We start from the raw sequence: 12530 nt of genomic DNA, 5'->3' as shown, positions 1-12530 counted from the left end.
ACTAACTTGTGCTGCAATTTCTGTACAATTTCCAAATGCTAATTTGTGGTAGCATGGGCAAATTGTGCACTATTCAAAATGATGGTTTAATTGCATTAAAGAATGCTTCATTGTCAGTTGAAATTGTGAAGATATATCTCAATTTTACCAAAAAAGCAGGAAAGGCTCAACATTTCAAGGTTAGTTTGTTGTGAGCATTTTCACAGCCATGATTCCTCTCAGAATACTCAGTCTTCACAACAGCAGTGAAGGCTTGCTGGCCAAAATACTATTTGTCACAATGTAATTTAATTATCTTAGCTTTCAGGCTGTTAATTAGATCCCCACCCCCAAGAAATCTGAAAACAGAAGCAACTGTAATTGACATGACATTTGTTTGTTGGCTGTTCCAAACAAAGGAGAGACTCAAGCTGCTTAGTACTGACATCATTGTATCATGCACATTTCAGACATGGTTGCTCTAGAAATATATGCTTTCTTGGACAGCCATAAGAAAAGTTCAAAAATGTGTCTGTCAAACTATAATCAGAAAAAAAATGTGGGTGTGCGTGTGGACATCCTGGATAGGTTGTTAGCGGTTTGCTCAGTCTGCTAATAAAGAGAAGGCCGTTTACCGATATAAGTATAATCTCTTGAAGACATTTCAGAACTAAGGCTTGCAAACAAATAAAAAGAGTGTTTTCAAACATAGAGAATTCCTGAGAAGAAAGTACACTAATGCTTTCAGATGATTGGCACTCAAAGTGAAAGGGAGGTGATACCGAGCATTTTGAACCCTGCCCATGGAGCTACAAATCTCCTGGACAGCAAAATGCTTGAAATTACCAGGTGTAACTTTGCCCTTGAATACTGGGAGACAATTCATCTGATCTCAGGTTAATAGTACTATTTATCACTAATTTGGTCCGATTTTAGTTTTTAACAAAAAAAACCTACTGTAAATTATACACTTATTTACCCCAATTGTATTAGTTCAAAATGTAACTAAATGGGAACAGGAAGTGTGAAGCACAGAATAGAACATATTTAAGAAATGTTAGCATTCTTGTGTAACCTGTTTCAATCATTTAAACAAGTTAGATATTATATGTTGATTTAGGTGGAATGAAAGCAAACAGAGTTGAAAGTATACTGTGCTGCATTCCCCATGGCCTGTGAATCGAATTTAGTTGTGTTACTGTGCATCTGAAAATCAAATGTGACAGAGTTATTGTTAGTCCTGAACTTACAGTGTAACGCATAATCTCATATAACCTTAACATACTGCTGCCCTTAGTATTCTAACTTCCTACATGCACAGTGTAACAACTGAAACTTCTATTTCTACTTTCCATCATGTTACACATATTCAGAATGTATTTATAGGTATTAGGAAATAGGGGTAAATCTAGCTGCAAAGCAGAAATTTGGTTATTTCAAAAATAGACCAGGCAAATTCAGAAAGTATAGTCTAAACAGACAGATACTGGCAATTCATTTATACATACTAGTAGAGGTTGAAAAAACACATCAAGTTCAGTCTCTGCTTAAATGTATTTAAAACGTATATAAAATATAATATAAGGTACTGATGGTGTATTTTCAATTTCCAATTGTATCTGTACACATATATACATATAGATATACACACATTAAGCGTTTTTTTTAAACAATATACAGTAATATATTCCCACAGTTCATATATTTGGGAAGCTAAGCTCTATATCTCTCTAGTATGTACAGTCTCACTACAAAGATATTGTGATACGAAGGCTTTACAAGTCAAAAGAAGTACTGTCCAGCTTTCCCTGTGTAGTTGGCCAATGTTGTGATGTATCACATGCTTAGAGGTTGTGTGTACTAAAAATAAAATGTTCTCATTTATATTGGCTTTTTTTCTTTACATTGCATGATCTCCTTTACACAGCCCTTTAAGGAAACTGTTCATTCCCTGGCCCAGAGGAGCTTAATCAAGATCTTGATCGCATTCACATAATACAGTAGGGCCAGTTTGGTCAGGAAAAAAGTTAAGGTGGTCATACTTAGGGAGATAAAAGCTACAAATTATGCAGCTTATAGGGCTGTGTATAGGGCTTCCCCAACAGGTTTAAAAATCCCATTGGAGCGATGACCACATTGGCTCATTGATGCGATTCTTGCTCCTACAGATTGCATCTCCCACCTCAAGATGGGCAGAATGCTGAAAAACCCACTCATTTGCCACGGATCAGATCTTTAAATGTATGGCCTGTAGTTAGGTAATACAAATAAGTACTTAAAGCCTTCGGGGAGTCAGGCACAAAAGAATATTTTGAAAGGACAGCCTCCGATTTTTTTGGTTTTTGGTTGCTTGCACTAACAGTAGCAGTATTAGTACTAGTACTAGTACTAATAGTAGCAGTATTAGTACCTAAATAAGATATCATTTAGACTACATGGTACAAGACAGAAATATATATTTGACATGTTATTTGTGGGAAAGATCATGGCAGTATTACAGGTATAGGACCTATTATCCAGAATGATCAGGACCTGGGTGATTCCGGATAACTTCCGTAATTTGGATCTTTATACCTTAAGTCTACTAGAAATTTATGTAAACATTTAATAAACCAAAGAGGCCGGGGTTGCTTCCAATAAAGATTCATTATATCTTAGTTTGGATCAAGTACAAGGCACAGTTTTATTATTATTATTAGCAATAGTATAACTGGTCTTTATTGTAATAGTTTTTGAATTATTTGGTTTATTCTTCCAGGGTTACTATAAATTCTTTGTGATACTCAATTTTATTGTAATTTATTAATCTTTATACGCAGGCCTTCTCCTATTCATCTTCCAGTCTTTTATTCAAACCACTTTCAGCTACTAGGGTAACTAAGCCATCAGATAGTTCCTGAAATTCCAAATTGGAGTAATGATGAAAAGCTAAATAATTAAAACTAAAAAAAGAAAATTCTAGAAACACATTGTTTACATCATACTAAACATTCATATAAGTGAACTGCCTCTTTAAAGAGATAATGACATCAGAAAATAACCTTTTTAATATCTAACATAATATTGTCTGTGAATTCTATTTACAATTTTGCCATAAAAGTATTTGCCTGATGCTTTTACATTACATTTCTTACTACCATGTTCCTCTATGAGGGGGCTGCCATATTTGTGCAGCAATAGTCCGTTGGCAAAACAGTCAGGTTTAGGAACTTAAAGTGACAATTACTTACAAAAGCACTATCAGCGAAAAACAATCAACATAACCTACAGGTAACTTTTAATGTAGATTAATATTTATTTTAAAAAAAAAATTTAATGTCAGTATCACTTTAACCATCCACTACTGTTAAGTGAATTTTAAACATTAATAACAATAATATACATACATAGTAGTGTTTTGCCTGAAAACATTTTTTTTTCTTTTATACTACCTACTTTCAAATTTGCCTCTCACATACAAGTGCACTTTTCATCCTCCCTTGCATCTCTTTATACTCTTCTCTACTCATTTATATTCAATCTAGAATTGTTTTTAGTATATAAAATACTCCTATTTGCCATTTTATGTTTGCCCAAGTTTTCTTTGGTAAGAAATTGTATGTTCTAAAGAACAATAGTTGCCATCTACATGGGGGGGAGGATTTATTTATTTCAACAATTCTCAATTTCTCACAACTGTTTTTTGTCCAGTGTGAAAACATCCAAACATTTTTTTTAAGACTTAGACTTAAAAAATGTAATTTGTGAGGTTTTTTTCTACTGTGAATACTCACAATTAGAAAATACTCAAATGCTTATGAAAAAATCAGAATGTAAACAACTCAATTGAATACAATCGTGAAAAAAACTTAATTAACTTGAATTTTGCCTAGGACAACTCACACAGACTTACTTCTACATGAACTCGCCAGCTTTTAGATGCCAATTTTTTTTCGAGTTTTTTGCATAATAAATGCTGGACATTTGAGTTTTTGAAAACATAATTTGAATCTATACGTTTTTGTGCAAAAATTTTTGACTTTTTTCGAATTTTGTGACAAAAATTCATATTCGAACCTTGATAAAAAACTCGAAAATTCTCAAGTGGCTCTCGGCAGGTCTGAGCTCCTATATTTTGTGGCTGAAAAAACACCAACACATAGTTATGAGAATGATTGATTAAAAAAATTAAGATCAATATACAGCAGAAAATAAACTTTTTTCTTTGGAACATCAATATAATAGGTCTCTTGACAACTGATAAATCTGTCCTCATGTTTTCAAAAAACAGGAATTACAATAGCTACAAATCTTTAATTCGCCTTGCCTAGGCATCTTGGGTAATTTCTTTAAAAGCAGTAACTCCCAATATGTCATGTGTGAAACCCCTGGGATTGCCCCCCTAGAGGTGCATGAATATTTAAATCCGGTCAGTATGAAAGTGCTGTGAGCGAGTACAAGATTACTGGGTGACTGGATATGTTGCAGCAGATTGATTCAGACATCACCTTTTCTAGTCAGCATGCACATTTTCTTTCTGACAGTTTAAAACATGTCTGCATCAGCAAGTGTCACGGACTATAGTGTAAGCTTTCTTACAGAGGGCTGACTGGAAACAATTACACATCCATTCAATCAGCAAGGAAAGAAGGGGGCAAGCAAAACAGAATGTGAAAGAAAAGGTTTACAATACAGAAGAGAAATGCTTTATTGAAAAGCAATGAAGGCATTTGCGGATTCAGTTGAAAAAAGAGGAGAGCGAAAGCGGCATTGAAAATGCGGATGGATGGAAAAAAACATAATAGAAAAAAAGTGTAGAGAAAAGGGCAATACATTTAGAAAGAAGTGAAAAGAAAGAGGAAGAGCATTACAGTAGAGAACAATCCAAAACGGAATGGAAGAAACAGAGAGGTGTGATATATTACACACTATTAATAAGGCATAAAGCTTTACTCCATTAACCCAATAATATGTTCAAGATCAGTAAATTATATTCCTTTCACTTTCCCGTTATGAAAGTCCATGTGCCAGTTTGCAGAACTATTGCACCAGTAAGAACTGGATGGAATACAAAGAACTTGCTGTATATTCCTATATAGCTGAGCAGCCAGCAAGTTAGATATTAAATTAGGAGGCTAACACTCTAGCCTGAACGCAGCCTCTAAGGTGTTCTGCATTTTGGTTTGGTCATACAATCTCCCATCTGTTTACTTAATGTTTTGTGTTTCAACTCATTTATGTTTATTTGTCATAAACTCACATGGTTATTATTAATTTTAACGCAAAACAAAATCCTGTTTCAGTAGAAATCGCTGAAGGTTGCCAGAAATAATGGGTTCTGTCCAAAAGAAATATTTTCAAACATGCAGGAATCTGAACAGAAGAGAGCTGCAAACTATAGAAAGAATTGTTTATCCAATGAATGCTTAACGTGACTTGTAAGAGATGTGTTTTTGGTATTTTGTCTAACAAACAATTGCCATATACCTTTTTGGAAATGTAAATATGCCAGAAGCATTTTCTTCACTTGCCTTTTACACCTATGCTTGCCTACTGAGTACTATGTACATACCTTCTTTTGTCTTCTTTCTGCTGCAGCCAATTGTGCCGACATTCTCTCTTGCATTTTCCTGCAGTGAGACATAACAGCTTCCAAAATGGTGAGCGGATTGCTACAGATCTGCTTCTTTTCTTTAATAACCATGCCTGTTTCAAAGTCTCTTTGTAGAGCCAAGAAGGGGTCACCAAGGTTAAATCTTCCATATCTTTCTTGTACAAAAACTTCTTTTCTTCTGGCCTATCAAAGTTAAGCAATTTGTATTTTTTAGTGTAAAACAAGTTAAGATTTCAAAAAAGTACCATTTTATATTACAGAAAGGAAAAGTGACCATTTATTCTGACCTTTATATTCAGCTGCAAATAAAAGAAAGCATACTTGTCCACTGGAATAGAAGAAATGCAACTCAAGCTTTGTTCCACCACTCTAAAATATCCATTAATACTGAAACGGTAACCAAGACAAAAAAAAAAAACAAAGCCTCCAAATACAGTTTGATTACTTCACCCACTGATGTAAATAAACTAGAACATAGTAATGACAGGCAGTTAATCCTGGACATTACATGAAATACATGTAAATATATACAATACATATTCTTTACATGAAGGAATGCTGCAGCTTTATTTCTGAAAATATGTACCCACTAGAATTATTCTTCTTTAATACTTAATCCTAAACATGTTTAATTTCCCTTAAATGATGTATAATACTTCATTTCTGACATTTTAAAATGTTGTTTTTTTTTTTTACTACACTTAACACTGCTGTAGTAGCTTCTTACTTTTCACTTACAAACTCGACTTATTGTGCAATTAGGCCAGGAGTGCTTAAACATTTCAATGGTATACAGTTGAATGCAAACGTTTCAATGAATGTATATTGGAATTGCATTTTGTTTTGTGCAAAAAAAGTTGTATAGAGGTTCCTTTTAAACAGGGCTGTGGAGTAGGTACATAAATGCTTCGACTTGGACTCCTCAGTTTATGGTACCTTCTCATTTTTAAAGGAACATCCTGTAACACCAAAAACATGTATCAAAGCAATTTAAATATAATTTACGGTTGCTCTGCACTGGTGAAACTGGCATGTTTGCTTCAAAAACACTACTATAATGTATAATAAACAAGCTGCTGTGTAGCCATGGGGGCAGCCATTCAAGCTGGAAAAAATTAGAAAAAGCACAGGTAACATAACCGATAAACCACCATTGTATTGGTAATCCTTTGGTAATTATAAAACAAAATCAAAGTTAAAACCAAAAACATTTGGAAAACCTAAAACAACTTGTATATTCATTGAACCTGGCATATAGCTGTAGAATACAAAATTAACTGAAGTATTGTTCTTAGAAACAGAATTTCTTCTGCCATTATCTCCTTCATAGAAGCGCTTACATCTGATTTGATTATTTTCACTGCTTGTATTTAAATTGAATAGGAGCCTGAGTTGGTACATTTTTGGCTACTCTGACTCCAACTCTAGATAGCAAAAAAAATACTTCTGATTCCACAGCTTTGCCTTTAAATTCCATCTTAAATTAACACAAACCGAAAAAAATTGCCAGCACACAGCTTGCCTTCAAAAAGAATTGTTACAAAAAAAAATAAATAAGGCCAAAATAAGTAAGCTCATATGCCACGTCAAAGGCCCTCATTATACAGAAGCCCTACACTGCCTATTACCTTCTGATGTCCCCCATACTTCTGCTTCCAACTGCATCCATTATACCAAAGATGTATATAGTATAAACACCTACACACCAAACAGTTTCTTGAAGAAATTAACCTGAAAGCGCTTGCATTGCTGTTCTTACCAGCCTAACAAATCACAGAAAAGGAACCTTTCCATGCATTAATAACTCAAATTGCTTAACACCCAGGGGGCACATTTACTAAGGGTCGAATTTCGAAGTGCTAAAGCTTTGAAATTTGACCATTGAATTGAAAAAATTCGATAGTCAATGTTTTTTTTAATTAAATTTAGCAGTTTTCGATCGAATTAAAATCGTACGATCGATCGTAGAAATCGTTCAAATCTTTCAAACGTTGGCTATAGGTTCTAGGAGGTCCCCATAGGCCAACATAGCAATTCTGCAGGTTTAAGGTGGTGAAGTGTCGAAGTTTTCTAAAGAGACAGTACTTCGATTTTCGAATGGTCGAATATTCGAAGTTTTTTCAGTTCGAATTGAAGTTGAAGTCGAATTTGGCCTATTCGATGGTCGAAGTACCCAAAAATTACTTAAAAATTCTAAGTTTTGAATTAGAAAATTCACTTCGACCCTTAGTAAACATTATCCAAAATGCCAGTGGATTAACAATAATAACCTTTGAGGCTGCAGTGGATTCCAAGGCACTTATCTGCTGTTATTACAATCATAAAGATTAAGAGTTTTCAGAAGTCCAATATAAAATGTGTCCCAATACAAATGACTTAAGAAAAAATAATTAGAAATGGGCAGATTAACACTTAGGTCCCTGGAATTAATTTCAATATTGTGGAGTACTACTATTAAACCATCTACAGTGTGCCCTTTATATCAACCACTTGATCATGCCACACTGTTTAAATTACCTTAAATTAGAGTCTATTTCACATTAATTTAACTCTAGAATATTGATAGAAACCATTAATTGTAATGTAGGAATTGTAGATCAATTTTCTATTTTTGATAATATATCCCCTTCAATGTATGAAATGTGTGTTTGCTACTAAATGATCTTTCATCAAGTAGTGATGGGCGAAATGGAGCCGTTTTGCTTTGCCAAAAATTCACAAAACGACAAAAATTCTGGGTACGTATAGTGTGAAGGAGTTGCCATTTTGTCATCAGGAATGCCTTCAAAAAACCTAATTTATACCACAGATTACTGAATCAGCTTTTAACATAGGAAACTCATTTGCATGCCTTTCAAAGTCTTGGGGATAAAACACAAATCAGACACTCAAGCCAACTTGAAAAATGGTTCTCTTGCTATAACAAGGAACTTGTGCCAGGACAGACTAACAGTTATCGTCACCCTTTTGGCAGCTTTGCTCGTCATTCTCTTGCCAATTCTATTTAACTAATCAGGGCCTGGCAAGTATACAATGTGCCACCTGCTGAACAGCTTCTGAAGCCTTCTGTATTAAGCATTTGAGCACTGGCACTGTGGTCTGGTGAAAGGCAAGTATTAACCAAGTAATCAAATAACTCTTCAGAGTTCTCCATCTTGAAATATAAATAACCTTTTCATGCAGAATAATTTATCTATGCTGACAAAGGTACCGTATATACTTGAGTATAAGCCGAGTTTTTCAGCATCCAAAATGTGCTGAAATAGTCTACCTCGGCTTATACTCGAGTCAACGGGCAGTAGCTGAGATTGCAGTCACTTTTAATCATTCCTATACCAACAGTTTGCTTGGGGAGAGACTGCAATATCACACAGCGCCCTCTGTTGGTTATATGAAAGAATAAAGTAATCCGTTTGGCAATTCTCTGTCACCATCAACTTTGCAAAGAAGTCTGGTTGATTGCTGGGGGGGTCGCTTTGGCGAATGTGCGCTGCTGGGAGACAGGGCTGTAGTTGTGTCTAGGCTTATACTCGAGTCAATAAGTTTTCCCAGTTTTCGTAGGTAAAATTAGGTACAGTACCTCGGCTTATACTCGGGTCGGCTTATACTCAAGTATATACGGTAGTTTACACATAAACGTCTATGCACCTTTTGTAGTTCCCTACTGTCAAATAAATATTTATAAAGAGTCACTGGGCCCTATATGTATAAAATAATATTGTTGGTGATGCCAAACAAGTACACACAAAACTGAAACATAGCCTCATTATTCAACAACAAAAATTGTCAATACAATATTACCTATTCACATCAAAATAACATTTGGGGACATCTTTCTGATCGAAAAACAGTTCAAAGCATTACAAGATGGATCCCAGTCCTAAAGGGTATGCAATGGCTAAGCAATTCTCATTGGGATCAAGTACTTCTGAGTTCTCCTTTACAGTCAGTCAGTGGTTGCCAGAATTATTCAATTCAAGTCTTCGTTGAAGGTCATACCATACAACTCTGACAGCAGTCCAGGATTAATGTCCCAAGTTTCTCTTTGTATCTTTTTCTGGTGGCAGTGCAGGATATCAAACTTTCTGAAACTTTACTAAATAACAGGCTTTTTGGCAGAGAGACAAAATACTGAGCTCCTGCACTTATTGCCTACAATTGTAAAAAAAATTATAAAAGGAACAGTAACACCAAAAAAAAGTGTCCTAAACTAATGAAAATATAATGTAGTGTTGCCCTGCAATGGTACAACTGGTGTGTTTGCTTCAGAAACTCTACTATAATTTATATAAACAAGCAGATGTTTAGCCATGAGGGCAGCCATTCAAGCACAATATACACATTAGAGAACAGATATGTTCTCAAGAATCCCATTGTATGCTGCAAAGGTTATCTGTTGTGTATCCTGTGCCTTTTCTCCTTTTTCAGCTTTGAATGGTGACCTCCATGGCTACACAACAGCTTGTTTATATAAACTATACATTGTAATTGTAAAATCCATCAGAATTTTAACGTAAAAAAGATGGTACTTGTTGGAAATTTCTAAGGTTTCTTTGACATAACAGTCCTGTTGGAGATTATGTGGGCAAAAAGGTTCTCTACTGCACCAGGTCACATGGTTCAATTATAAATCATTTATGGCTAAAAATATTTGAAAAACATAACAATCTGCAGATGAATTACTGATTATGGCTCCATTTAAGAAAAAACTTATTTTCCAACAAAATCTGAAAGAACTAATAAAATATTGTTTTGACTGGCTTGCATACTGAAAGACCCAGAGAGCAAACAAAGAGGTACAGATAGAATTTAATAATTAAGCTGATATAGCAATAAAGATCCTTAAGGGACCAGAGACAAACCCAGTGATACGTTATTTTATGATTTTCATATTTAATCTTTACCATCCTTTATCTTTTTTATACTTCTCTTTCTCAAAATTCAGTTTCTTGCTTTAGCATATAGTACAGTGAAAAATATTGTGAAAAGGATCTGTAATCCAGAAACCCTTTATCCAGAAAGCTCCAAATTACAGGAAGGTAATCTCCCATAAATTCAAATTGTAATTAAATAATGCAAAATTGTAAAAAATGTTATAACATTTTTCCTTTTTACCATTTCTCAAAGTGCTACATTGTACTTGATATAATAAAGCCTTATTGGAGGGAGAAAAAAATCGTACTGGGTTAATATTTAAATGATTTTTTAGTAGGTATGATGTTCCAAATTACGGAAAGGCCCCTTATCCAGGAAACCCCAGGTCCTAAGTATTCTGAATAACAGGTCCCATATCTGTACTTAATCATTGTCATAACTTAAAGGAAAACTAATACCCCCAAAATGAATACTTGAGTAACAGACAGTTTATATCAAATTAAATTGCATATATTTATATATATATATCTCTTGCCTTGAACCACCATTTTGTGATGGACTCTGTGCTGCCTCAGATCACCTGACCAGAAATATTGCAACTCTAAGGGTAGGACTACATGGACGTTTTCATCGCGATTCGATGTGCTGCAAAAAAACGCCTGCGACAAGTTGCATGCCACAGAAATAAGATAAGAGATAGAAATGTTGGATGAAGCGTCGATCCGAAGTGACACGACTGTCGAATGTAGACGTTGCGACTTGATGCAGGCGTTTTGTCGCAGCACGTCAGATCGCGCCGAAAACGTCCATGTAGTCCTACCCTAACTGTAGCAGGAAGAAGTGTTGAAGTAAAAGACAGAACTCTGTCTGTTAATTGGCTCTAACAAGTAAAGATTGTTTGGTATGATTGTGTGCACCGTGAATCATACGATCCCAGGGGGCTGCCCTTGTTTTTTAAAATGGCAATTTTCTTTTTAGGATTACCCAATGGCACATACTACTAAAAAAGTATGTTATTACGAAAATGGTATATTTAAATGAAGAATGAAGCAGGGTTTTACATATGAGCTGTTTTATGCAATATATTTTTATAAATCAATAAAATACAAAAAACCCTATTTGTAAAACGTAAGATACACCAAAATAAATGTGGGTGTATATTGGCAGCAGTATCCATTTCCATGGTTTTAATCCCACTTATATTCCTTTAAAATATAAAGATTTACAACTAAAGGTTAATAAAGTCTTAGTTAGCCCACATATAGTAACCCATAGCAACCAATCAGATGTTCGTTATCAAACAGCTAATCAGAGACTTGAGGGGGGCCACATTGGTCATATCTGTTGCTTTTGAATCTGAGCTGAATGCTGAGGGTCAATTACAAACTCACTGAACAGAAATGTACCATGTACCTTTAAGTCACTGACTAAGAGTTATAGAGCTGAAAAGCAGGAAGTAGTGTTCTGGCTGTTTTATTAGAGATCTGTTCACTCCAGCCTTTATACATTACATTTTTTTGGACAGACTATTTACCCAGTTTTTATTTTCACACTGAACTGTTCCTTTAAGACAACTACATTACCTATAAGGTGATTTTTAAACAAAAAAAAATACTCCTTTGCACTGTTACACAAGGGCTATAGTAGGATTAAAAAGAAGAACACGCTTACCAAAAATGGCAGTTCTATTAAAAAATAAGGAAAAATAATTAAGCAAAGATAGGACAACAACCTGCATAGTAAAACTGTATACAGTGCAGATATATGTTATACATGTAAATTTTGAAAAATATAAAATTATCTGCATAATTTTCCCTTTAAACTGAAGGTCACTCATAAAAATGAATATGTATAATTATTCAAATTGCACTTAATGCTATTATTAGACTATATGACATAATTAAAAAGACACAGCACAAGAAGTACAACTTACCCTTAAGGCTTCAATAACAAGGTCTCTTGCTTCCAATTCTCCTTCTAGAATACTTAAAAGAAAGCGTAATTCTGGTTTGCTCAGATTTTCCACATTAAAGTCTTTCTTCTAGAAAAAAACAACAACAATATGCCAGTAGTTTTATTTGTG

At 34.5% G+C, this 12530-nt stretch overlaps 1 pseudogene; it reads right to left on the bottom strand.

Annotated features, from left to right (window-relative positions):
- Positions 1–12530, bottom strand: part of LOC108712360 — a 50203-nt pseudogene that overhangs the window by 28551 nt on the left and 9122 nt on the right.

The sequence above is a fragment of the Xenopus laevis genome, chromosome 3S (assembly GCF_017654675.1).
Source record: "Xenopus laevis strain J_2021 chromosome 3S, Xenopus_laevis_v10.1, whole genome shotgun sequence".
Lineage (NCBI taxonomy): Eukaryota > Metazoa > Chordata > Amphibia > Anura > Pipidae > Xenopus > Xenopus laevis.
Note: the sequence above shows the minus strand (reverse complement) of the source record. Positions and strands in the feature narration are given on the sequence as shown.